We start from the raw sequence: 27,382 nt of genomic DNA, 5'->3' as shown, positions 1-27,382 counted from the left end.
CCCCCACTGCTGTTAAGGCATAAAATGAGGCATTGAACAAATCTTGTAGTTTCTTCCACTGAAATCTGTGATTTGTTCTTTGATCTCTACATCCATGTCAGGCCAGGCCCTCAGCACCTTAATCTTCAACTATGACAACTGATTTTCTAGATATTTCTCATCTTTAACTTCTTCCTACATAGCATTTAGAAGATGTGTTCTTAAACCAAACTTAGATAAATCTATTCCCATACTAAGAACTCTAAGGCTCCATATTATACCAAGGCCTTCTGAGGTCTCCATAATCTGACTTTCCTACCAACTCAAATTTTATATGCATGAATAAGTTTTCTGAGCATCCACTGGTCCAAATAACTATAAAATGTGGCCTTGCTCACATATTACACTTTGTTTAACCCTACACTTGATCTTAGCCAAAAGACCGAGAAGCGATACACTTTGTTTAACCCTATGAAGCAAAGTATTATTCCCATTTTACAGATGTAAAGAAATGGCTCTCAAAAAGGTCAAGTGGTTTGCCCTTAATCACACAAACGGCTAACAGAAGTTGAACAAAACGGCAAACTTCAAACCTTCTTACTTAATATAGTACTCTTTACATGACAGCTGCCCCATAATCTGCAAATTATCCCTATTTTACACTTTTTTCCAATATGCTCCATAGCCACAATCCAAATGCATGTCTGAGAGCTTCCCTCATACATCACAAACATTTTAAAAGACCTAATAATGAACTCAGTTTTTATTCTACTTGAACGTGTCCTTCCTCCAGTCCTTCCTACGGGGGTGGGGGTGGAAAGAAACCTCCATCTATCAGTTGCCCAAACCAGAAACCTGGGACTATGATACATCCCTTATCCTCATTCCTGTTCTTACCCAGTGTATCATTAAACTCCCTGCGTGTTATCTCCAAAATATACATTTTATATTTGTCTACTTCATTCCATATCTTTTCTTCTTCATGCTAGTCCAAGCTCCTCACTCTGTCTATTCCATAGCTACCTTCCCAGTCTTTATGCTTTTTCTCCTGCCTCTCATAATCTGTCTTCCCATATAACAGCCAGTTGCCTTTTAAAAACTAACCCAATCACTCAACTATCCCTCAAAATACAGCAAGAAAAATGAATTATTGCTACATTCAACATGATGACTCTCACAATGTCATTTTGAATGAAAGAAGCCAGACACGATGATTCCATTTCCATAAGGTTCAAAAACAGGGTAAAGTTAAAACTAACAATATGGAGACATCTGTCAGGATAGTACTTGCTTACTGGAAGGTGGGCAGGGTGGGTGACGGATTATAAACACTGGACAAGACCATTAATGGAGGTTTCTGAGCTGCTACTTTTATTTAATGTGTTGATCTAGACAGTAGTTACAGTCTTAAGCAAAAACAAAAGAACAAACCTTCAGTGCCTTCCTAATGCACTCAAATAAACTACAAACTACTTAGCTTGGCCAGCAAGCCCCTGCATGGTCAGCCCTCAGTTTACACTTCCAAAGTCATGTACCAACACTCTCTGCTGCAAGCACAGCATTCTGAAAAGAAGCACACGGGCTTCTTTTCAGTTTCTCAAATGTGTTAACTTAATCTTTGTAATCAGAAATTTTGCACATGCTACTCCAGCTACCTGAACACACATAATCTCTCTGAGAGGCTTTCAAGGTCCTATGCTCATTCTACCAACTAAGCCTGTTTTTTCTTCTTTATAGTGACTTAACAAAATATAATTATACAAACTTGTGTTTACTTTCTTATTGTCTGTCTCCCTTACTCAACTGCATGTTCTATGAAGACAGAGATGGGCAGAGACCATATATGTCTTATTAAATATTCTTCAATTAATAAATGAAAGAAACAGACTCTGTCCTTTAAGGGCTTATAATTCATATACCTCCATTTACCTTCCAGATTTCTGGGGATATCAACCTACAGCATAACCTTACCCACCAACTCCTTGTTTGGTAAAAATGTGTTATGCTTATTATGAAAAGCAATGAATAAACAAATATTGAAAATATTGATATCCATAGTTACATGGTCAACTGATTTTCTACAAAGGTGCCAAGGCTATTCAAGGGGAAAGGACAGTAGTTTCAACAAATGGGGCTGGAACAACTGACTGGATAGCAGTATAGAAAAAGTGAACCTCAACCCTTACTTTATAATGTACACAAAAATAACTAAAATTAGTTCATAAACCTAATACTAAAGTCAAAACCATAAAATCTCTAGAATAAAACATGGGACAAAATATACCACTGGGTTAGGCCAAGATTCTTCTAAATAAATACCATGAGCTATGAAAGGAAGAGATAGACAAAATGGACTTCAATATTTAAAACTTCTGCTTTTCAAAGGACACTGTGAAGAAAAGAAAAAAGGTGATTAGGAATGGTAGCCATGAGAATGGGGGAAGATGGCAGAGTAGGAAGATCCTGAGCTCCCCTTCTCCACTGACATACCACCACCACAGCTACATGTCATGCCGCTCATTCTGAAAACATCCTGAAGACTAATGGAACAGATCAGCCCACAACTAAAGACAAAAAGAGAAGAACACAATGAAAAGGGTAGGAGGGGCAGAAATGTGGTCAAGAACCAGACCCCTGGTGAAGTGACCTACAAGTGGGAGGGATATCACAGGCACAGAAAGTCCTCCCTGAGGAGGGGAGCAAGCGGGGACGACGACACAACCAGGAAGACAAACCCCCATAATGTCTGGCTTTGAAAATCCTAAGTTTAACTCTGGGAGATCCAGAGGGCTATAGAAAACCAAGACTTTGGGGTACCTGGGTGGCTCAGTCGGTTAAGCGTCCGACTTTGGCCCAGGTCATGATCTCAAGGTTTGTGGGTTCGAGCTCCATGTCGGGTTCTGTGCTGACTGCCAGCTCAGAGCCCGGAGCGTGTTTCAGATTCTGTGACTCCCTCTCTCTCTGACCCTCCTCTGCTCACGCTGTCTCTCTCTGTCTCTCAGAAATAAATGAAACACTGAAAAAAAGAAAAAAGAAAACCAAGACTTTGTTCTTAAAGGGCCAGCACTCTATAGCACTTGGTCTGAGACCCAGCACAGAAGCAGCAGTTTGAAAAAGCCTAGGTTATAACGAAGGAGATTTCTGGAGATTTAAGACATACGTCAGAGGGGCAGGGATCTGTAACAGCTTTCTCCAGGAATGGAGTGCTGATAAGTCATTTTTCTCGCCCTCCTTTCAGCCTAGTTGGCTGGACACTTGCAGGAACCAGTTCTGACACTCTCCATCTACCCTGCTAGCACCGCTTGCTCACCCTGGAGTTCCCCTGTGGACATGCCCCATCCAATTCACCCATCCCAACTGGAGCCCCTCCAAAGCAGCTCCTACCCCACCAACACCCAGTGGGTAGCCTTGATCAGGATCGACATTCCCCCCAAATTAATACCACCCCACCACAACCTTCAGGCAGCCATGGTCTAGGACCAGCACCCCTTCAAATGACCTCTGCCCCAGGGAAGGGGGTGAGCCAGCTCTGCCCACCAGAATGCCCACAGCATTTGTGGTCAAGCTGCTCAGCCAGCTTTGCAGGGGGCCATTCCAACCTACCAGCATGCCCTCAGCAGCCACAGCTGAACCTCTTGGTCAGCTGTGATGGAACTGACTGCACTGCAGCCAGAAGACCTAGGGACAGCCCTGCATTGGGTCAACACTGCCCACCAGTGCACCTGCAGTAGTTATGGCTGGTTACTGCTGATAGCTGGGCTAATGGCCAGCCCACCCACCAGCAGCACACCCACAGCAATGAGGGCCCAGTCACAACAGGAAGACACAAGGAGTGAGGGGACGATGTGGTTCTGATGACAAGGGGGACTGTACTACAGGATGCCTTCTACATAAGACAACCACTTTTTAAGACCAGGAAACATAGCTGATGTACGTAATACACAGAAACAAACATAAAAAGCCAGACAAAATGAGAAGACAGAGGAATATGTTTCAAGTGGAAGAATAAGACACAACCTCCAAAAAAGAACTAAACAAAATTCATATAAGCAATCTATCTGATAAAGAGTTCAAAGTAACGGTCATAAAGATGCTAACCAGGCTTGACAATAGATAAATTCGGTAAGAACTTCAACAAAGAGACAGAAAATATAAAAAGAATGAATCAGATCTGAAGAATACAATAATTAAAATGAAATATACTAGAGGGAATCATAACAGATTAGAGGAAGTAAAAGAACAGATCAGAGATCTCGGGAAGAAAGGGTAATGGAAAGTACTCCAACTGAAGAGCAAAATTTTTTTAAAATGAGGATAGGTTGGGGTGCCTGACTGGCTCAGGAGGAAGAACATGCAACTCTTGTCCTCGAGGTTGTGAGTTTCAGCCCCATGTTGGGTGTAGAAATTACTTAAATGAATAAATAAACATTTAAAAAATGAACAGAACATCAAGCATACTAACATTCACATTATAGGGGCTCCAGAAGAAGAAGAAAAGAATGAAAGGGGCAGAAAATTTATTTGAAAAAATAATAACTGAAAACTTCCCTAACCTGGGAAAGGAAATCTAGGTCCAAGAAACAAAGAAAGCCTCAATAAGATGGATCCAAGAAATCCACACCAAGGCACATTATTATTCAAATATCAAAAATTAAAAATAGAAAGAGAATCTTAAAAGCAGCAAGAGAAAAGCAAATAGTTATGTACAAGGACATCTCATAACACTACCAACGGATTTTTTTCAACAGAAACTTTGCAGGCCAGAAGGGAGTGGCATGATATATTCAAAGTGCTGAAAGAGAAAAATACCTACATCCAAAAATAGTCTATACAACAAGGTTACTGTTCAGAATTGAAGAAGAGATAGAGTTTCACCAACAAACAAGTTAAAGGAGTTTTATCACCACTAAACTGGCCTTACAAGAAATGTTAAAAGGGGAAAAAGGAAATGTTAAAGGGACTTCTTTAAGTAGGGAAAAAAGGCATAAGAAGAAGAAAATTATAAAAGGAAAAAATTTCACCAGTAATAGCAAACATAAGTAAAGGTAGTCAATCTTATAAAGCTAGTATGCAGATTAAAAGATAAAAGTAGTAAAATCAACTATATCTACAAAAATTAGTCAGGGATACACAAAATAAAAAGATATAAAATATGATATCATATACATACAACATGGGAGAGAGGAGCTAAAAATGCAGTGTTCTTAGACTATGTTTGAACTTAAACAACCATACACATAGGATGTTATTTATGAAACTCATGGTAACCACAAACCAAAAACCTATAATAGATGTGCAAAAAGAGAAAAAAATCCAAGCATAACACTGAAAAAGTCATCAAATCACAAGGGAAAAGCACTCTTGTGAGAAGAAAGTAACAGAGAACAAGAACAACCAAAAAACAATTAACTGGCAATAAGTATGTACCTATCAATAATTACTTTAAATGTAAATAGACTAAAAGTCCCAAAAGACATAGGGTAGCTGAGACTGGATAAAAAAACAAGACCTATCTTTATGCTGTCTACAGGAGACTCACTTAAGACCCACAGACACGTACAGACTGAAAGTGAAGTGGAAAAAGATATTCCATACAAATAGAAGGAAAAAAAAACTGCAGTAATACTTCTAACAGACAAAACAGACCTTAAAAGAAAGACTATTACAAGAGACAAAGGGCATTACATAACAATAAAAGCATTGTTATATAATGAGAGGCTACAATAATTGTAAATATTCGATATACCAAACATAAAAGCACCAATATATATAAAGCAAATATTAACAGACATAAAAGGAGAAGTTTGACAGTAACACAATAATAGTAGGGGACTTAAGGGGGACCTGGGTCCTGCTCATTCGGATGAGCATCCAACTCTTGATTTTGGCTTAGGTCATGATTCCAGGGTCATGGGATCAAGCCCTGCATCGGGCTCTGCATTGAGTGTAGAACCTGCGTAAGAGTCTCTCTCTTTCTTCCTCTGCCTCTCTCCTCCACTTGCCTGCTCTCTCTCTCAAATAACAATAAAAAAATAATAAAATCATAATAATAGGGCCCTCTAATGCCCTGCCTATATCAATGGATAGATCATCCAGACAGAAAATCAATAAGCAAATAGTGGTTTTGAATGACACAATAAAGCAAATGGTCTTAACAGACACATATAGAATATTCCATCCAAAAAAGCCAGACTACACACCTTTTCAAGTGCACATGGGACATTCGATAGATCACATGTTAGGCCACAAGGCAGTCTCAATACATTTAAGAAGACCGAAATTATATTAAACATCTTTTCTGACCACAATAGTATAGAACTAGAAATCAATTACAAGAAAACACCTGCAAAAAATACAAACACACAGAGGCTAAACAACATGCCACTAAACAAGCAAGGAGTCAAGAAAGAAATCAAAGAGGAAATAAAAAAAATATCTGGAGACAAATTAAAATAGAAATGCAATAGTTCCAAAGAGGGAAATTTATAGCAAGTCAGGCGAACCACAAGAAACAAAAATCTCAAATAGATAACTTAACTTTATATCTAAAGGAATTAGAAAAAGAAAATATAGCCAAAGCTAGTAGAAAAAAGAAACAATAAAGATCAGAGATAAATGAAGATGAAACTTCAGATAAATGAAATAGATAAAAGATAAATGAAATAGAAACTAAAAAAAAAAAAAAAAACAGGAAAGATCAATGAAACTAAGAGCAGGTTCTGTGAAAAGATAAACTAAATTGATAAAACTTTAGCCAGACAATAAGAGGAGTGAGAACTCAAATAAATAAAATCAGAAATTAAAGAGAAGGGGCACCTGGTTGGCTCAGTCCATTAAGCATCCAACTTCGACTCAGGTCATGATCTCATCGTTTGTGAGTTCAAGCCCCATGTCAGGCTCTGTGCTGACAGCTCACAGTTTGGAGCCTGTTTCTGATTCTGTGTTCCCCCTCTCTCTGCTCCTCCCCTGCCCACATTCTGTGTCTCTTTCTCTCTCAAAAATAAGCAAACATTAAACAATTTTTTAAATCATTTTTTTAATGTTTATTTTTGAGACAGGGAGAGACAGAGTATGAGCAGGGAAGGGGCAGAAAGAGAGGGAGACACAGAATCTGAAACAGGTTCCAGGCTCTGAGCTGTCAGCACAGAACCCGATGCGGGGCTCAAACCCACAAACCGCGAGATCGTGACCTGAGCCGAAGTCGGATGCTTAACAGACGGAGCCACCCAGACACTCCTAAACAATTTTTTTTAATAAAAAAGAAATGAAAGAAGTTACAATCAACACCACAGAAACACAAAGAATTAGAAGAGACTACTAGAAAAACTATGTGGCAACAAATCAAAAAACCTAGAAGACATGGATAAATTCCGAGGAACATACAATCTTCCAAGACTGAATGAGAATGAGAAAGAAAAGAAAACCTGAATAGACCAATTACAAATAATAAAATTCAACACATAATCTAAAAACTCCCAACAAAAGTCCATGACCAGATGACTTCACAGGTGAATTCTACTAAACATTTAAAGAGGAGTTAATACCTATTCTTTTCAAACTATTCCAAAAAAACAGAAGAGGAAGGAATACTTACAAATTCATTCCACAAGGGCAGTATTATCCTGATACCAAAACTAGACAAAGACACTACAAAAGAGAAAGAAAATGACAGAACAATATACCCAATGAACACAGATGCAAAAATTCTCAACAAAAGATTAGCAAATCAAATTCAACAATTTACCACCAAGTGAGATTTGTTCCAGAGATGCAAAGATGTTCAATATCTACAAATCAATTAACATGACACACATTAACAAAATGAAGGATAAAAATCATATGAACATCTCAATAGATGCAGAAAAGAATCTGACATTCATTCATGATAAAGCTCTCAACAAAATGGGTATCAAAGAACATATCTCAACATGCTGAAGGTAATACATGACAAACTCACAGCTAACAATATACTAAACAGCAAAAAGCTAAAAGCTTTTCCTTTATAAAAAAAAAAAAAAAAGAAAAGAAAAAAAAGGAAAGGGGACGTTTTGGTGGCTCAGTCAGTTAGGGGTCCAACTCTTGATTTTGGCTCAGGTAATGACCTCCTGGTTCGGGAGTCTAAGCCCCACACTGGGCTCTGTGCTGACAACGTGGAGCTTGGTTTGAGTTCTTTCTTTCCCCCTCTCAAACTTGTGCTCTCTCTCTCAAAATTAATAAACTTAAAAAAATTTATAGAAAAATAACAAAATAGGGGCGCCTGGGTGGCTTAGTCGGTTAAGTGTCCGACTTTCGCTTAGGTCATGATCTCGCGGTTCGTGGGTTCAAGCCTCGTGTCGGGCTCTGTGCTGACTGCCAGCTCAGAGCATAGAGCCTATTTCAGAGTCTGTATCTCCCTCTCTCTCTGACCCTCCCCTGCTCACGCTGTCTCTCTCTGTCTCTCCTAGAAATAAATAAAACATTAAAAAAAAAAAAGAAAGATAACAAAATAAAATCAGGAAAGAGAGAAGGATACGTACTTCTGCCACTTTTATTTAGTGTAGTACTGGAAGTCCTAGCCACAGCAATTAAGACGAGAAAAAGAAATAAAAGACATGTAAATTGATAAAGAAGAAGTAAAACTCATTATTTGCTGGTAACATAATATTATATATAGGAAGTCTTAAATACTCCACCAAAAACATAATAAATGAATTCAGTAAAGTTGCAAGACACAAAATCAACAAGTAGAAAAATCTGTTGTATTTCTACATACTAATGAAGTAGCAGAAAGGGAAATTAAGAAAACAATTCCACTGGGGCACCTGGGTGGCTCAGTCGGTTGGGTATCCGACTTCGGCTCAGGTCATGATCTTGCAGTCCGTGGGTTTGAGCCCCACACCGGACTCTGTGCTGACAGCTAAGAGCCTAGAGTCTTTAGATTCTGTGTCTCCCTCTCTCTCTCCCCATCCTCTGCTCATACTCTGTCCCTCTGTCTCTCTCAAAAATAAATATTTAAAAAAATTATAAAAAAAGAAAACAATTCCGTTTATAATTGGTCAAAAAGAATAAAATATCCAGGAATAAATTTAACTGAGGAGATGAAATGCTTGCACTCTGAAAACTATAGACACTGATGAAAGCAACTGAAGACGACACAAATAAAGTGAAAGATATACCAAGTTTATGGAACAGAATAACTGAGATGTTTTTCAATGTCCATACAACGCAAAGAAATCTACAGATGCAGTGTAATCCCAATCAAAACAGTACTTTTCAAAGAACTTGAAAAAATAATCCTAGAATTTGTAAGGAACCCCAAAGACCCAGAATAGCCAAAGCAATCTTGAGAAAGAACACAATCATCACATTCATAATCCTTGGTATCAAAATCCCAGATTTCAAACTATACTACAAAGCTACAATAATCAAGATAGTATGGTACTGGACAAAAACAGACACACAAATCAATGGAATAGAATAGAAAGCCCAGGGGCACCTGGGTGGCTCAGTCGGTTGAGCGTCCGACTTCAGCTCAGGTCATGATTTCACGGCTCGTCGGTTCGAGCCCCGCGTCAGGCTCTGTGCTGACAGCTAGCTCAGAGCCTGGAGCCTGTCTTTGGATTCTGTGTCTCCCTCTCTCTCTGACCCTCCCCTGCTCATGCTGCCTCTCTCTCAGGGAAAAAAAAAAAAAAAAAGAAGAAGAAGGAAGAAAAAAGAATAGAAAGCCCAGAAATAAACTCACACTTTTACGGTCAATAAATGCATGACAAAGGAGGCAAGAATATACAATGGAGAAAAGACAGCCTTTTCAATAAATGATGTTGCAAAGATTGGATAGCCTAACACAAAATAATGAAGCTGGATCATTTTCTTACACCATACAAAAAAAAATAAACTCGAAATGAGTTAAAGACTTAAATGTAAGACCTGAAACCATAAAACTCATAAAAGAAAATTCCTACCAGAAAAAGTCCTAAAAAATTTACAGGCAATAAACTCTTATACATTGATCTTAGCAATATTATTCTGGGTCTTCCCAGGCAAGGGAAATAGAAGCAAAAATAAACAACTGGAATTACATTAAATTAAAAAGCTTTTGCACAGCAAAGGAAACCATCAACAAAACAAAAAGGCAACCTACTGAGTGGGAAAAGATAATTTGCAATGATATATCTGATAATGGGTTAATATGCAAAATACAGGGGTTCCTGGGGAGATCAGTTGGTTGAGCATCTGACTCTTGATTTTGGTTAAGGTCATGATCCCAGGGTCATGGGATTGAGCCCTGCATCAGGCTCTGTGCTGAACATGAAGGCTGCTTAAAATTCTCTCTCTCCCTCTGCCCCCTCACCTGCTTGTGTTCTCTAAAATAAATAAATGTGTCTGTGTGTGTAAAGAACTCACAACTAAATGCCCCCCAAAGAACAATCTGATTAAAATGAGTGGAGGTCCTGAGGTGCCTAGGTGGCTCAGTTGGTTAAGCATCCAACTTTGGCACAGATCATGATGTCAAGGTTGGTAAGTTCAAGCTCCACATTGCGCTCTCCGCTGTCAGCAGACAGACTGCTTTGGATCCTCTATCCTCTCTCTCTCTGCCCATCTCCTTCTTGTGCACTCTCTCTCTCTCTTTCAAAATTATATAAACTTTAAAAAAATAAATAAATAAAATAGGTAGAGGTCCTGAATAGACATTTTTCCAAAGACATACTTTTGGCCAACAGACACAGAAAAAGATGTTCAACATCACTCTAATCACCAGGGATTACAAATCAAAGCCACAATGAGATACTACCTCACATCAGTCAGAATAGCAACAAAAGAACAAAAACAAAAGAACCTCAGAAACTGCTCCTAAATTGACAAGCTGCTGGTTCCCAGAGAGGAATATGGGTGATGAAAAGTACAACATAAAAGAATATAGTCAATAATATTGTAATATTTTTGTATCCTGACAAATGGTAACTACACTTATTTTGGAGAGCATTTGGTAATGTATGTAATTGTTGAATCATTGTGTTGTACACCTAAAACTAACATTTTATGTTAACTATACTAAACTTAAAAAATAAAATTACAGGGGCACCTGGGTGGCTCAATGCATTAAGTGTCTGATTCTTGATCTCGGCACATGTCATGATCTCATGCTTGTTAAAATCAAGCCTTGCGCTGGGCTCTGCATTGACAGCATGGAGTCTGCTTTAGATTCTCTTTTTCCCCCCTGTCTCTGCCCCTCTTCAGCTTGTGCATGCTTGCTCTCTCTCAAAATAAATAAAAACACTTCAAAAATTACAGAGAAAAAAAACAGAAAGGTGCATTATAGGCAGGAAGAAAATATTTACAAAACAGTTCTCTAACAAATAACATCCTTTATTCTTTTTTTTTCCCCTAAGTTTATTTATTTTGAGAGAGAGAAAGAAAAGGTGAGCAGAGGAGGAATAAAGAGAGGAAGAACAAGAATCCCAAACAGGCTCTGCACTATCACCACAGAGCCCAACTCAGGGTTCAAACACGCGTACCCACGAACCATGAGATCAAGACCTGAGCTGAAGTCAAAAGTTGGACACTTAATAAACTGAGCCATCCAGGAGCCTCAAACATCCTTTATTCTTACATTCTAGGAAATGCAAACAGACTCACTAAGGGTTTCTGAGCAAAAATGAGAAAAGTGAATGATAGTTTAAATAATTGCAAACAGAAATACATACAATAGAGAGATCTGGCAGGGATCATTTTAAACAAGTTATTAAACATGGCATCACCAAAAGCAGGACAATCTGGCATTATGTGCCTCATGATGTGAATTCATTAGCAGCAGCATCTCCTAAGTATTCTTCCCAGTGCTTAAACTGAATCTCACAATAAGCAAACAATCAGACACACATAAAATGTGGAACATTCACTTAGACAACTGGCCTGGGCTCTTCAAAAAAGTTAATGTTATAGGGGCACGCAGGTGGCTCAGCTGGTTAAGCGACTGACTGTTGATTTCGGGTCAGGTCTTGGTCTCACTATCCTGGAGACTGAGCCCCTAGTCAGGCTCTGTGGAGCCTACTTGGGATTCTCTCTTTCCCCTCTCTTTCTGCCCCTTCCCCCCTCATGTTTTCTTTCTCTCTCAAAATAAATAAACTTTGTTGTTGTTGTTCTTGTTGTTGTTTTTAAATGTTTTAAAAAGTCAGGGGTGCCTAGGTGGCTCAGTCAGTTAAGCATCCGACTTCAGCTCAGGTCATGATCTCACGGTTCACAAGTTAGTCCCGTGTGAGGCTCTGTGCTGACAGCTCAGAGCCTGGAGCCTGCTTCGGATTCTGTGTCTACCCCCTCTCCGCCCCTCCCCTGCTCGCATTCTCTCTCTCTCTCTCTCAAAAATAAACAGAAATTTAAAAAATGTTTAAAAGCTAATGTTATAAACAAAAGATGGATTGATTCTTCTACATTTTATTTATTTAAAAAATTTTTTTAATGTTTTATTTATTTCTGAGAGAGAGAGAGCGAGCAAGCGAGCAGGGGAGGGTCAGAGAGACAGGGAGACACAGAATCCGAAGCAGGCTCCAGGCTCTGAGCTAGCTGTCAGCAGAGAGCCCGACGTGGGGCTCGAACCCACAAACTGTGAGATCACGACCTGAGCCTAAGTCAGACGCTTAACCAATGGACCCACCCACGCGCCCCTGCTTCTTCTACATTTTAAAAGACAAGATTTAAAAACCCAATGTAATGAATGAACTCTGATGAAATCACATATTTAAATACACACAGTTAAAAAATGTTATTTTGGAGAAAACTTACAATTTTATATGAACTGGCTATTAAAAAATAGAGCTATTCTATGCTGATGGTGCATGACCTGCTTGGGATTCTCTGTCTCCCTCTCGTTCTCTGCCCTTCTCTCTCAAAATAAATAAATTTTAAAATTTTTTAATGGAATTATTAATTTTCAATGATATGATAATAGTGTTTGGTTTATGTAAGAGAATGTCCTTATTCTTAGAAGGGCCAAACTGAAATATTTAAAGTGCCAAGGGATCACAACTTTCAAATGTCCTCGGATTAAAAAAGCACATCTAAAAGGAGAAAAATATTAACAATTGGCTAACCTAGGTGTTGACTATAATATTCTTTTAACTTTCTTAAAAGTTTGCAAAAAAATGAAAATAATTTGGCTAGGATTTGGAAGAAGTTCTTTAAAAAAAAAAAGTTACAGGGGCGCCTGGGTGGCTTAGTCGGTTAAGCGTCCGACTTTCGCTTAGGTCATGATCTCGTGGTTCGTGGGTTCGAGCCCCGCGTTGGGCTCTGTGCTGACTGCCAGCTCAGAGCCTGGAGCCTGTTTCAGAGTCTGTGACTCCCTGTCTCTCTGACCCTCACCTGCTCACGCTGTCTCTCTCTCTCTCCTAGAAATAAATAAAAAACATTAAAAAATTAAAAAAAAAAAAAGTTACAGCTTCTTAAGGTGGTAAAAGCCTGCATTAAAATGGCACTAAGGCGGCTGGCTGGCTCAGTTGGTAAAGCATACGACTCTTGATCTCACAGTTCTGAGTTCAAGCCCCACATTGGGTACAGAGATTACTTAAAAATAAAACAAAACAGATAAAACTTGACACCAACTAAGCCAAATGTTCCACATTATTATCTTTTCTAGAAAGTAGAAGTGAGAATAGAGCCATGCTTTTTCATCAAGAAAGCAACTTTGATAATTGGTAAAAGAAAGATATTTTAGGACTATAAATTCCTCTAGTGATTTTTATATGTCCTGGAGTCTGGCAGTCAACCTTCAAACAGCAGACACACCAATTGATCTAAAAAGTTAAGACCTTAAAGAATCAGATGGCTCTCTAGTGAGCACTATGATTGAAAATATAGGCTCAGAATCAAACTGCTAGGTTCAAAACCCTAATCCAAGGCTTGTTAACTATGTGACTTTGGCAACTTAATCTCCCTAAATCTCAGTTTCCTTATCCAGAAACTAGATATTTACAATTGCCTACTTTGTACAGAACTGTTGTTAAGAATTAATAGCTAATCTGTGAGCAGTACTTTGGACGGTACCTGGAGTATAGTTAAAGCTCAGTACTTGTTGACTATTATCAGTCAGTGCAACGTTGGGCACACAGAACTTGTGAAAAACCTGATCTCTGACCTAAAGGCATTTACAATCTCTTTAGTAAACTAAACAAGATTTTATGGGCAAGAGTCATAAAATAGTAAATAACGTGAACAATGTGAATCAGAAGGTGACTAAGAATTAAACTGTGTTACCATCACAATTACAATTGACACTTGAGAAAGAACAATGTTCATTAAGCAAGGAGGTATTTAGGCCATGAAAGACAGGTAGGATTTGGAAGTTAGGCAGTTTTCACCGACCAATTTTTTTATTTTTTTTATTTTTCCTAAATGTTTTCTTTATTTCTGAGAGAGAGAGACAGCATGAGCAGGGGAGGGTCAGAGAGAGAGGGAGACACAGAATCCGAAGCAGGCTCCAGGCTCTGAGCTGTCAGCACAGAGCCTGACATGGGGCTCGAATTTACAAACTGTGAGATCATGACCTGAGCCAAAGTTGGACACTTAACCGACTGAGCCACCCAGGCACCCCACTTTATTTATTTATTTATTTACATTTGTTTGTTTTTGAGAGACAGAGAGAGAGACAGAGCACAAGTGGGAAAGGGGCAGAGAAAGAGTGGGAGACACAGAATCTGAAGCAGGCTCCAGGCTCTGAGCTGTCAGCACAGAGCCTGACATGGGGCTCGAATTCACAAACTGTGAGATCATGACCTGAGCTGAAGTCAGACTATTGAACCAACTGAGCCACCCAGGCGCCACTCACCCAACAATTTTAAAACCACTCAGTAGAGGCAACCAAAAATTCTCACAACTTTGTCCTTAATAAATCCCCTGATAAAGATGGTATGTTTTAATTTTGAACTACTAAAATAATAATAATAATGGCTAATCTTTGAGGGCTAATTTCTCAAACCTAACTTCTCAAAATCCCTAGTATATCAAGAATATAGCAACAACAACAACAAAAACACTCACAGTTTACACTTCACACTTCACCAATCCCACTCCCCAGAGTTAACAGTTCAGTGGGAGACTAAATAATGGTGTTTATCTTCTACCCATTCTAGTATTACTTCCAAGTAAATGAAACCACGACAGGCAAACAATTTATGATAAACTCTGCCTCTGTTTTTTTTTTAAATGTTTATTTATTTACTTATTTTGAGAGAGCCAGAGAAAGCATGAATGGGGGAGGGGCAGAGAAAGAGGATCCCAAGTAGGCTTCATGCTCTCAGCACAAAGCCCGATGTAGGGCTTGATCTTACAGACTGTGAGACCATGACCTGAGCTGAAACCAAGAGTCAGACACTTAACGGAATGACCCACCCACGCGCCCCTCTGTTTTTGTTTGTTGTCTCCAACCTCCAGTCACTTTTGTATGCTAGTAAAGTTAAACTACTGAGAATTAGTGTATACACTATGATTTCATATCACTGTGCCTTTACCAATGTTACCTGATGCCTAATATGACCTTTCATACTTTTTTTGCTTGACTTTTAACCATTTTCTGAGCTCAGAAAGTCATTTCCAAAAAGGAGTCACTTACGCTCTAGGCTAGTCTGAGTAACTTTCCTCTATGTTCCTAAGATACACAATGCATCTAACATATACTATGTAAGAATTAATCTTGAAACAATCTGTTTATGTGATTTTCTTAAGAGCAGGAAATAATTTTATTCATCCATTTGCTTCTAGAGCCCAAAGTGAAGGCTCAGAGGAGGGGCTTAATGAGTCTTTTAAACTTAACTGTGTAAACTTAAGGGAGTTATTACATATAAATGAGATGCTTTGAACAGTTGTTGAGGATCTTTCCATACAGAATACAAGAGAATATAAATGTAGTTAAAGTCTCCTCAGGTAATATCCTGGGCAAAATTTGACTTCTAAATGTTTACCCCATTGCTTCTCAGCCTTTTGGCTAAGATCAAGTAAAATGCTTACCTAGACACTACTGAGATTATCTTTAGTTCTGGGCTAACCTTCCCTAGCAAGGCTTATTAAAGCCCCAAGGGATTGGTATGAAGCCAAATGAATTTCCAGAGTCTATGAATCCAACAAAAGACCAAAAGATATCAAAATACTCCCAATAAGAATACTACGTAAAATCCTAGTGTTATTAAAACTGTAGATCTGAAATTCAGAATACAGAAGCTCTTAAAATACAATTTTTATAGTCATAGTTAACTGAATTGGCACAAACATCAACTTTTATTTTCCAAAGCTATCCCATTAATTATCAATCGTAACAAAGTACAAAGCATACTTGATAATATCAACATTAGAAATTTTAACAGCTAAAGAAATATAATGGAATATAACGAACGTGACTTCCACAACACAGAGGAAGAGAATGGTCTTCCTTTATCCTAGGTAAATAAGGGATCCAGATTTTTTTTAATGTTTATTAATTTTTGAGAGAGACAGACAGACAGAGTGTGAGTGGAGAGGGGCAGAGAGAGAGGGAGACACAGAATCTGAAGTGGACTCCAGCCTCTGAGTTGTCAGCACAGAAGCCAGTGTCGGGGTTGAACCCATGAACAATAAGATCATGACCTGGGCTAAAGTGTGACGCTTAACCGACTAAGCCACCAGGCACCCCCAGATGTTTTTTATGTGAAGCGTTGAAAGGAACATTTCTCAAGGTTTATGATAAATCCAGTCTATGTGTGTTTCTACAGTACTAGGAATGGAGTGTACACAATCTACAGTAATGAACCAGCTACACTGGTTCTTGAAAACCTGGCGTTTTTACTATTGGGTGATTCCTGCAGCAAAACATTATTAAAACATTTTTTTAGGTGCGCCTGGTTACTGCGTAACTCAGTCAGTTAAGCATCCGACTTCGGCTCAGGTCATTATCTCATGGCTTGTAAGTTTGAGCCCCGCATCGGGCTCTGTGCTAAGAGCTCAGAGCCTGGTGCCTGCTTTGGATTCTGTGTCTGCATCTCTCCCACTCACACTGTCTCTCTCTCAAAAATAAACAAACATTAATAAAAAAAAATCTAAAGACACATAATGTTAAAATATTAGAGTGTAATTTTGTCATAAAGCAAAAACTTAAAATATAGTACATAAAGGCAAGCTTAGGTATATATATTCTTTGAGATGTAACAAGAGAAAGCTACCAAATATATTCATATACTCATTTCTAACTGAATGATCACTCATGTTTGACAATCAGATCTTGTATTTGAAATCAATTTAATACATACAAACATACGTGCTCCCCCCCCCAAAAAAACTTCTTCAACTATGACTCATACTTAATGACAGAATGTGAAGATTTCTGGATGACAGCATCAAGGGAGATTTTCATTTTACTATTTTCCCCCCAAATTTACACCAAAAAGAAAATGAGAAACATGAGTTAATTTTTTTCAATATGATTCATTATTTTAAGTAAATAGGTTTGCATGGGTGAAAATTGAGACTCTTTAAAGTAAAAATTTGAAAAACATGCTTAATTTATAAGTGGCCAAATCCATTAATGCCAGAGTTTTAAGAGAGACCAATTCAAAAATTGTTTAACTGTTAATAATAACAAAGGTGTACTGTTAAAAAAAGAATAGAGGTATGTTGTTTTGCTTTATTTTATCTGTTTTTCAACTATAAACCATTCAACCTTTTTGGAAATAAGTAGGAGATAAATATTTTTAAAAAGAGCCCAAACACACACTGATATAATAATCAGCAAACACAAGCTGCTACTATTAAGCATGAGGAGGATGCAGATTACACTAAATCAATATTCTTCCTTCACAAGCCTTCCTACATTTTAACTTAAAAAAAAAAAAAAAAAGCAGCAAGGGTGAGGGTGGAGGTTATGGAAAAGAAAGAAAAAGCAACCATTTGGTTCTAAGAACTTGACCACGTCTCTATAGCACCAAAAGGAAATGAACAATGTTTACCTTTTATTCACTAAAAGCTGCTAGAATTGATAGCATCTAATCTAGCTCTGTTATAGACAAAAAATAATAACTGAATCTGGTACAGTGACTACACAACCAAATGTCAACCTTCCAAACAAAATGGATCTTGTTTGAAAATTTCTAGTAAGGAAATATGAATAAAATTACAAATGAAAGTGGTTGTTCCATTTGTCTTTAGATAATCTTATCCTTTAAGGGAACAAAAACTGTAACACATTATAATATTTACTCTTTACCCACAAACAAAATAAAGTACTTTTAATAGTAACTAAGTGTTACATATTTGGTAGTCACAGTCAACCATAGCTATAACCACAGTGGTAGAGAAGCAAATTATTTCTCACTGAAATTTGGGCATTCTTCCTCAAACAATCTGTTACATTCCCAAGGTAATGCAATTGTTTGGACTTCTAAGACTTTGAGGCCATTATATAATGATACCTAACTCTATAGGTACTTAAACAAGTTTTTAGTTTCTCTAAGATATTTTCTTGAAAATTTGAGGATGTCAAAATGATGACATTTGAAAAGACTACTGGTCAAACTTCTGAAGCATTTAAAGGCATTTACTACCATTCTGGTTGAGGCTAACTCTTTGAAAGTTTAATGCTATGACTTAGGGGAAAAGATCTTCTTTTCTGAACTATTTTTCAGTCATTACACTAATAAATCATCAGTTCGCCAAATGACACAAAGGCTTACAACATTTTAGCATGTTAAATAAATGTTCTATATTAGTAAACCTTATCTGGGTATCTTGACTTAACGGTACTTTCCGAGGTAGCCTTTTAAAAAGAACTCTGAGCTTGCTGACTAATTTCTAGGTTAAACTGGAAAATCTGCTTGTGTTAAAAAAAAATAAAAAATTCAGGAAAGAATGTATCCCCTTTATATTTTCATGTGATTTTACTCACTTATCCACCAAGACATAAAGCAAATTGTGTCATTTTTATACAATTACAGACATCCAAATCAAAGTAGTCTCATTCCATCTATATCTAATAAACTTAAGATGTATCAACAGAAGAACAAAATCCTTGCAGAATTTGCTGCATGACATTTACTCATTACCAACTAAGCAAAAGATAAGCCATATTCTCCAACAGTGGAGAAGTAAAATATGAATCTGATGCTTAAATAATAAAAACAAGACAGAAATAAATCCTGGTAAGATTTCCTCTTCTTTCTCCCTACTAAGGTACAATATTTTTGTCCTACTTTCTCAGATAGTACGATTCCTAGAGAATGCCCTACTAATCTATCAATTTTACTCAATTTAAATAAGAATGCTGTCATGAAAGGCTGCATATTGTATGATTCATTTGTATGAAATATCCAGAATAGGCAAATTTATAGTGACATAAAATTGATGGTTGCCAGGACTGGGAAAAGTGAGAAATGGAGGCTGGCTGCTAATGGGGATGGGATCTCTTTTTGAGGTGATGAAAATGTTCTGGAATTAGTGGTGGGGTTGCACAACCTTGTGGATATACTAAAAACCACAGAACTGTACACTTTAAAGGGGAAAACTGTGTGGTATGTGAATGATATCTTGAAAAAAATTGTCTAAAAGAAATCAAGAAAGGATTTGCATTTGTTCCTCAACAATAAAGTCTACAATATCCATTCAAAGAATGACTAGTTTGTACACATGTTAAATGTGCTTAAAATAAAAAGCTTTACACATTTATTAAGCTACAGTAATTAACAATGAAACAGTAAGATTCTAGACATACATTCAAGCCTATATGGGAATTTGGCATGTAACAGAAACAGCCCTGCAGGTTGGGAAGGAGAGAAGGTTCAAGGAATGATACAGATAGGGGCACCTGGGTGGCTCAGTCAGTTAAGTGTCCAACATTTGATTTTGGCTCACCTCATGATTTCAGGATTTTGAGATTGAGCCCTGTAATCAGGTTCTGTGCTGACAGTGTGGAGGATACCTGGGATTCTCTCTCTCCTTCTCTCTGTTCCTACCATGTTCATTCTCTCTCTCTCTCAAAGTAAATAAGAATGGTATGGAAAACTGCTCATCCATGTAGAAAAAAAATTGGATCCTTATCATAAGGATACCAAATCCAGGTGGATTGAAGACCAAACATAAAAAGTAAAACTTATAAACTTTTAAAGAATAAACTAAAACATAAAACAGGAGATCTTTACAAACTCAAGGTAGAAGGACTTCTTAAATGATACACAAAGAATTTAAGTGATTGATAAAATCAACAATGTTAATTTTAATAACCTATATGCCAAAGTGAAAAGACAAGTCTCCAGACTGGGAGAAGATAAACTAATAAATAAAACAAAGCTGGATTCCACCTTCGAACATTCTTCCAAATGTACCCAATACTTGCTATATTCACTGGCTCTGTCTTACCATTTTTCATCTGGATTAGAGCATCAACTTCCAAACTGTTCTTCCTGCTTCCCAAGTTGTTCACCTCCAATCTGCTCTCTATAGCACTGACAGTATTTAAAAAGAAAAGCAAAAACCCTTAAATTTAAATAACTTCTCATGACTCTCCATGCCTTAGGATAAAATCCAAATAGCAGAAGAACCTTCTTGATTTGCCTACTTGTCCAGCCTCCTCTCCTGCTGCTGCAGCTTTCCCATCTTGCCCTCCACCAGTCTAGCATCTTCTCTCTCATCGACCCATGCTTGAAGATTCTATTCAGGTGTGTTAAAATACTCCAAGAAGCTTTTCCAGACCACCTCACACATCACACACACTCTGAAGCCAGGCCAAGTACCCTCTTCTGCTGGCACAGCATGCTACCTATACTTTAACATTGCATTTAATACACTGTAAAGAGCTATCTTAACCTAAAGGAAGGGTGTGTGTGTGTGTGTGTGTGTGTGTGTGTGTGTGTGCGCGTGCGTGTGTGCGTGTGTGCGCATGCGCAAACATGATCTGAAAACATTTATGAAAGAAATAATGGTAAAACAATATTTTATCACATCAATTCTGGATGCCAGCTGCTGTTAATTGCCCTCTGTGGGCTGAGGCAATGAGCCAAGTTCATGCCAGCTCCTCCTTCCTTCCCATTCTGGTGCTAGTGCAATGGGAACAAGAACAAAAGTTGCATTCAGGTTGTCCCTACCCCAACCTACACAAGCTTCTTTAGTAAAACAAATATTTATTGAGCATCTATTATTTACCAGACACTGGGATCAGCACTAAAGTTACAGGGATAAAAATTTGGACATGGCTTCTGCAATTGTACACTTGATCTTGGCCAAAAGGCTGAGAAGCGATTTCCTGCAATTGTACAGTTACATTATTACTGGAAAGAGAAAAGCAATAAAGGGCAAATGCTGGAGATGAGGTGCAGAAATTGCTCCTGTTAAGATTCATTTATTCATTTCATATCAAGTATTTGTACTATGTTTAGTTTTGAGTACTAGAGATAAAAGATGAGCAAGACAGTGTCACTGATATCAGAAAGGGACAAATACCTGGAAGGCAAAAGAAAACACCCAGGGTTAAGAAGCTGTGAGATGTGGGAAAGGATACTAGGGACTTCAAACATTTCCAGACTTAGGGGGGAAAAAGTCCTAGCCTAAGGAAAGGGAGAGGAGACTTTGCAAATATCTCTATTAACCATTACCTAAAAGGGTTTCAGCTAAGAACTTTCTTGACTTCTTGGGGTGCCTGGCTGGCTCAGTTGGTGGAGCACGCAACTCTTGATCTTGTGGTTATGAGTTCGAGCCCCATGTTGGGTATAGAGCTTACTTAAAAAAAACTGGGGCACCTGGGTGGCTCAGTCAGTTAAGCAGCCAACTGCAGCTCAGGTCATGATCTCGCGGTTCGTGGGTTTGAGCACTGTGTCGGGCTCTGGGCTGACAGCTCAGAACCTGGAGCCTGCTTAGGATTCTGTGTCTCCCCCTCTCCCTGCCCTCCCCGGCTTATGCTTTGTCTCTCAAAAATAGATAAATGTAAAAAATTTTTAAAAATAATAAATAAAACAAAACTTGGCCTCTAATATCATAGCTTTCAAATATCTAGATTATTAGAAGAGCCTTTCTTGATATGTTACAAAACTAAATTATCAGCATGTAATGAAATTATATACTTTAGAGAAATAAAAACAACTCAGACGCCAGACAGTATGGGAAGACTGGAAGTCTATACTAAGGACAGTGGCCTACTTCATCTCTGAACCTCCAGGCTAACTACAGTGCCTGACTCATTATCAATATACAAACCAATTGTAAACAGAAGGGAGTATCACAGTAAAGGGCCATAGAATTGGCTTAATGATGTAAATACTTTATTAAAAACATTTCTTAGGGGCCCCTGGGTGGCTCAGTTGGTTGAACGTCTGACTTCGGCTCAGGTCATGATCTCATGGTTCGTGGGTTTGAGCCCTACATCGGGCTCTGTGCTGACAGCTAGCTCAGAGCCTGGAGCCTGTTTTCAGATTCTGTGTCTCCCTCTCTCTCTGTCCCCCTCCTGCCTCACACACTCGCTTGCACTCTATCTCTCTCTCAGAAATAAACATTAAAAAATTTTTTTAAAATTTTAATGTTTTTATTTATTTCTGAGAGAGAGAGACAGTGTGAGTAGGGGAGGGTCAGAGAGAGAGGGAGACACAGAATCTGAAAACAGGCTCCAGGCTCTGAGCTAGCTGTCAGCACAGAGCCCGACACGGGGCTCAAACCCACGAACCATGAGATCATGACCTGAGCCGAAGTCAGACGCTCAACCCACTGAGCCACCCAGGTGTCCCTATAAATATATTAATATGAGTTATAACCACTAACTAGTATTACTGAAATACCACAGACTGTTAGCAGCACACATTTATTAGAACTGACTGTACAGATTTGCTTTTTCCTTCTTAAGGTCATGAATAAAGCTAGAAAGTACCTGCGCTATGATCATATGTCCAACAAAAAACCAAACTAGTAACAGGTAATCAGGTCACTAAGAGGAAAACACAACAAAACAAAATTTGACCCAATTATTTTTAAACTTTGTCAAAAGTTACTATGCAGTCTTATTTTATCAAATAATCTTTACATCAGATATCAGAGTAGAAGACATTTCATTAAGTGCTAGAAATACAGAATGTAAACACATCACACAAGAGTCACTGACTGACGAGATTTTTCCCCCCAGGATTCTAAATATTTACATAATCACATTTAATATGAAGCTCACTACCATGAATCTAATAATTCCACAGGCATATGTAAACTATTAACACTAGGGATCACATTATTCAAAGCAGTAGGTATATAACAAAATCAATCTGTTGTTTTTTTTTTGTTTCAGTGTATAAAAACTGAAATTTAGTCTTCAGTATCTAGACTTTGTGTAATTCACTGATAAAAAGGGATCCAAAATTCAAATATATGATTGAGAATTAGACTAAGAAGGCAATACATTTATCAATGAGTTCACACTGTGAAACAAGGTTTCTCAACCTCAGCACTACTAACAGTTTGGGCCACGTAATTAATTGTGGAGGACTGTCACGTGCATTGTAGGATGTGTAGTAGCCTCCTGGCCTCTGCCCACTAGATGACAGCAGAATCACCTGCCAGTACTAAAAATCAAAAAATGTCTCCAGACATTGCCAAATGTCCCCTTGGATGCAAAATCACCCCAGGGTTGAGAAGTACTATCCTAAAATGATGTTCACTAAAATGTAAATGTTTACTATCTCTGAATGGAATTATGGATGACTTCTGTTCTTTTTTGCTTTACCTTTTGCTTCTCTGTAGACTCTATATAAAAATTTTAATATGTTTTACAAAAGAAAAAATACAATTCACCAATCATGAATCAAGGAAATACTCATATTTACTCAGCTTGTACCCTAGTTTTTAATGACTAATATGCACAGATATTTTCCCAACATCTGTGAAATGTTTATGAGTATTCAAAATGTTTAACAAAAAAAAAATTCAACTCAGAATAGACCCAGATTTTAATCTACGTAAGGATTTCTTTAAATTTCAAATGAAAAATACTTTAAAGATGCTTTAAGTAAAACAGTATCATTTACTAAGCACTTTTGATGTGATGTTCCAAGTGCTTGACAAGAATTACGACATTTAACTCTCAGAAAAACTCTCTAAACTGAATGTTAGCATCTCCATTTTACAGATGAGGAAACTGAAAAACAGGTTAGATGTCTTGTCCAAGGCCACACATTTAATAAGTGATAGAGCCAGGAGTCAAACCCAGGCAGTCTTACTTCATGACCTGCACTCTTTACCACATGCTATACTCACTGATCATTAAACCACTTTTCTATCATGCCTGTATTAGTTCAGAAAGGCAATGCTTATTGCTTCATAAAACATCCCTTATTACTATAATTAACAAAATCAACATCTTCAACTTGCACAGAGGCTGTGATATAATAATGACCCCCACCACATGTCCACCTCCTAACCCCTAGAACCTGTGGTAAAAGGGACTTTGCAGATGTGATTAAGGATTTTAACAATGGAGAGAGTATGCTGGATTATCTAGGTAGGGCCAATGTAATCACAAGGATCCTTGTAAGTGAAAAAGGGAGGGAGAAGAGATCTGAAGACACTATACTTCTGGCTTCCAAAGTATAGGAAGGGGACCATAGGCCAAGGAATGCAGACAGCCTCTATAAGCTGGAAAAAGGCAAGAAAACAGATTCTTCCCCTAGAGACTCCTGAGGAATACAACCTTACTGATGTCTTAATTTTAGCCCTGTGAGACCCATATTGGACTTCGGACATCCAGAACTGTGAGACAGGAAATCCTGTTGTTTTAAATGTTGTTGTGTTTAAGCCACTCGGTCTGACATCATTTGTTAGAGAGGCAACAGGAAACTAATGGAGTCTTCTCTGAAAGCATTTCCCCTCACTTTGTTGTCCTTAGTTCCACTAACAACCCTATAAAGCACATAACAGTGAGGAGGGGAATTACCATAGATTCATTAACCCAAGATTTGGAGAATCTGAAACAGAAATATCACTTTAAAAAGTCTTACCCTATCACAACACAAATATTTCTGCCTATGGACAAACATACCAATGTGACCTACAATTTATCCCTGGACAGCCAGAAAAAGCCATTAGATTTAAATTGCTGGTAGGGTGTTGCTGCCACCTTTTACATATGCAGAAGAAAAGGAAATTACTTCTTCCCATTTTGTTGGCACAGTCACTGCTGCTTTCTATGCTCCAGAGTTTACTTTCATTCTAGTCATAGGTGTGATACGAATAATGAAATGGCAGAAAAGCCATTCCATACATGACATAATGTTATAGGTCCTTTTATTACTAAAATACTTACTGTTTTTAAAATCTTCAATTTCTGACAAGTGATATCACTGGGCCACACAGGATTCTGTGACCATTTTTCACAAAAATATGTAGAGGGAGGTGGAGAAAATCTGCACTAGTAAAGATAGCACTATGGTAAGAACCATTTTTTAAAAACCTGTTAAACACAGAAGAACAAGGTAAAAAAGAAAGCCTCACGTAGCCATCCAAAAAATACTACATTAAGCCAGTATTCTTCTGATGAATAACCTTTAAGTGGAAACATACTTTGTAAAGGTAAATAATGATAACTCCCCTAAATATAAAGGCTTTCATTCACAGCTTAAGCCACTGTTTACTATCTAAGAGTATGCACAGAAATAAATAGTAAAAAAAAAAAAAAAAAATCCTTTCCACACTTACCATGCTGCCATTTTAAAATTAGAAATTAAATCACCTATTTACTGTAAAAGAATATCTGATTTCCAACTATCTGCAAATAACTCAAACCATTATTAGCCAAATACTGCTTGTATCAGTTAAAGTGCCTATGTCTGCTACCCAGCAATGTTCACTCATAGATCATAAGTCAAAGCAACACACTGGAAAATCAGGAGCAGGTAGTTCTCCTACTATTTCAGCCAATGGTATACAAATGATTCTGAGTAAACCCTTCATCTCTAAGAAGTTACAAAATGAGGCAGAATACTCAAGAACTGACCATGGAAATATTTTCTCACTTTTCCCCTCCATTTTGTCAACTCTATGATGTTTTTATGTGAATGGGATTTATTTACTACATATGTGTATGTCTAGACAAAAGCTTGTTTTAAACTTTTTTAACATTTGTTTTTATTCATTTATTTATTTATTTATTTATAGAAAAAGAGACAGAGTGAGCAGGAAGGGGCAGAGAGAGGGGGAGACAGAATCCCAAGCAGGCTCCGCACTGTCAGCACAGAGCCTGATGTGGGGCTTGAACCCACAAACCATGAGATCATGACCTGAGCCAAAATCCAGAGCCGGGCACTTAACCAACTGAGCCACCCAGCGGCCCCAACAAGAGCTTGTGTTTAAAATAAGAGTTCACAGAGAAACATTTCTATGCAAAATCATTCTAAATTAATCATCTTAGGGGCTGGCTCAGTCAGTTAAGCGTCCAACTTCAGCTCAGATCATGATTTTGCAGTTTGTAAGTTCAAGCCCCACATCAGGCCCTGCACTGTATCAGTGTAGAGCCTGCTTAGAAGTCTTTCTCCCTCTGTGCCCCTTCCCCTCTTGCTCTCAAAATAAATAAACGTAAAAAAAAAAAAAAATTAATTACCTTAAATTACCCACACCAGCATCAATAAAATAATCAAAAGTTGAGTCTCACCTTGCCTATTGCCAGACTCCAACTGGCATGTTATGCCAAATATCTTATTCTTCACAGAATCCTTCTTTGTTTTGTTTTGTTTGTCACAGGGTTCATTACTGAACACCAACTATATACCATATCCTGTTCTAGGTCCTGGGAAATCAAAGGAAATAAGATTCTAGTCTCATGGAGCTTAGATATTCAGATAGTGATAAGCTAATATAAAACAGGGTAATAGGATACAATGACTGAGGGGCTAGACTGTTTAAAAAAAAAAAAGGGACTAACAGAAGCAAAACCAGGAATCAGTCATACAGATAGATTTCAAGAAGACAAATGAAGAGGTGACCATTAGGCATATCTTTTATTTCCTTTCAATTTCTGTTTCAGAGGCTTCTGAGATACGGCCATCGCAAAAAAAAATTTAGATAATAATTTAATCAGGGGCCCCTGGGTGGCTCAGTCAGTTAAGCGTCCGACTTCGGCTCAGGTCATGATCTCACGGTTGGTAGGTTCGAGCCCCGTGTCGGCCTCAGTGCTGACAGCTAGCTCAGAGCCTGGAGCTCGTCTTTGGATTCTTTGTCTCCTTCTCTCTCTGACCCTCCCCTGCTCATGCTGTCTCTATCTCTCTCTCAAAAATAAATAAAACATTAAAAAAAAATAATTTAATCAAGCATTCCATGTAATATGAAAAGTTCAAGCTTGAGTTATTAGTTAACTGTAACTATTCCAGAATACTACAGAAATAAAATTATTCTGTTGGTTGGCAGTCTATAGTCACTTAGTTGCATCAATTAAAAAGAATTTTTAAAAACACTTTAG

General features: G+C 37.9%; 1 protein-coding gene across 7 annotated transcripts in view; it reads right to left on the bottom strand.

Moving 5' to 3' along the window:
- The window catches only part of NSD3 (nuclear receptor binding SET domain protein 3), a 113,164-nt gene that overhangs the window by 72,688 nt on the left and 13,094 nt on the right, over positions 1-27,382 (bottom strand). The window contains exons 3-4 of one of the 7 annotated variants that reach the window (XM_077769495.1): positions 26,579-26,713; positions 25,235-25,381 (exon numbers count right to left, since the gene is read on the bottom strand). The exons of 5 other annotated variants lie outside the window; for them this stretch is intronic. The gene's annotated coding sequence lies outside the window, so the exon portion shown is untranslated. The remainder of the gene's footprint in view (positions 1-25,234; positions 25,382-26,578; positions 26,714-27,382) is intronic. One more of the 7 variants, XM_077769496.1, reaches the window with a different exon arrangement.

Source organism: Crocuta crocuta, unplaced genomic scaffold (assembly GCF_008692635.1).
Source record: "Crocuta crocuta isolate KB4526 unplaced genomic scaffold, BGI_CrCroc_1.0 scaffold698, whole genome shotgun sequence".
Taxonomy (NCBI): Eukaryota; Metazoa; Chordata; class Mammalia; order Carnivora; family Hyaenidae; genus Crocuta; species Crocuta crocuta.
This window is presented reverse-complemented; position numbering and strand designations above follow the sequence as displayed.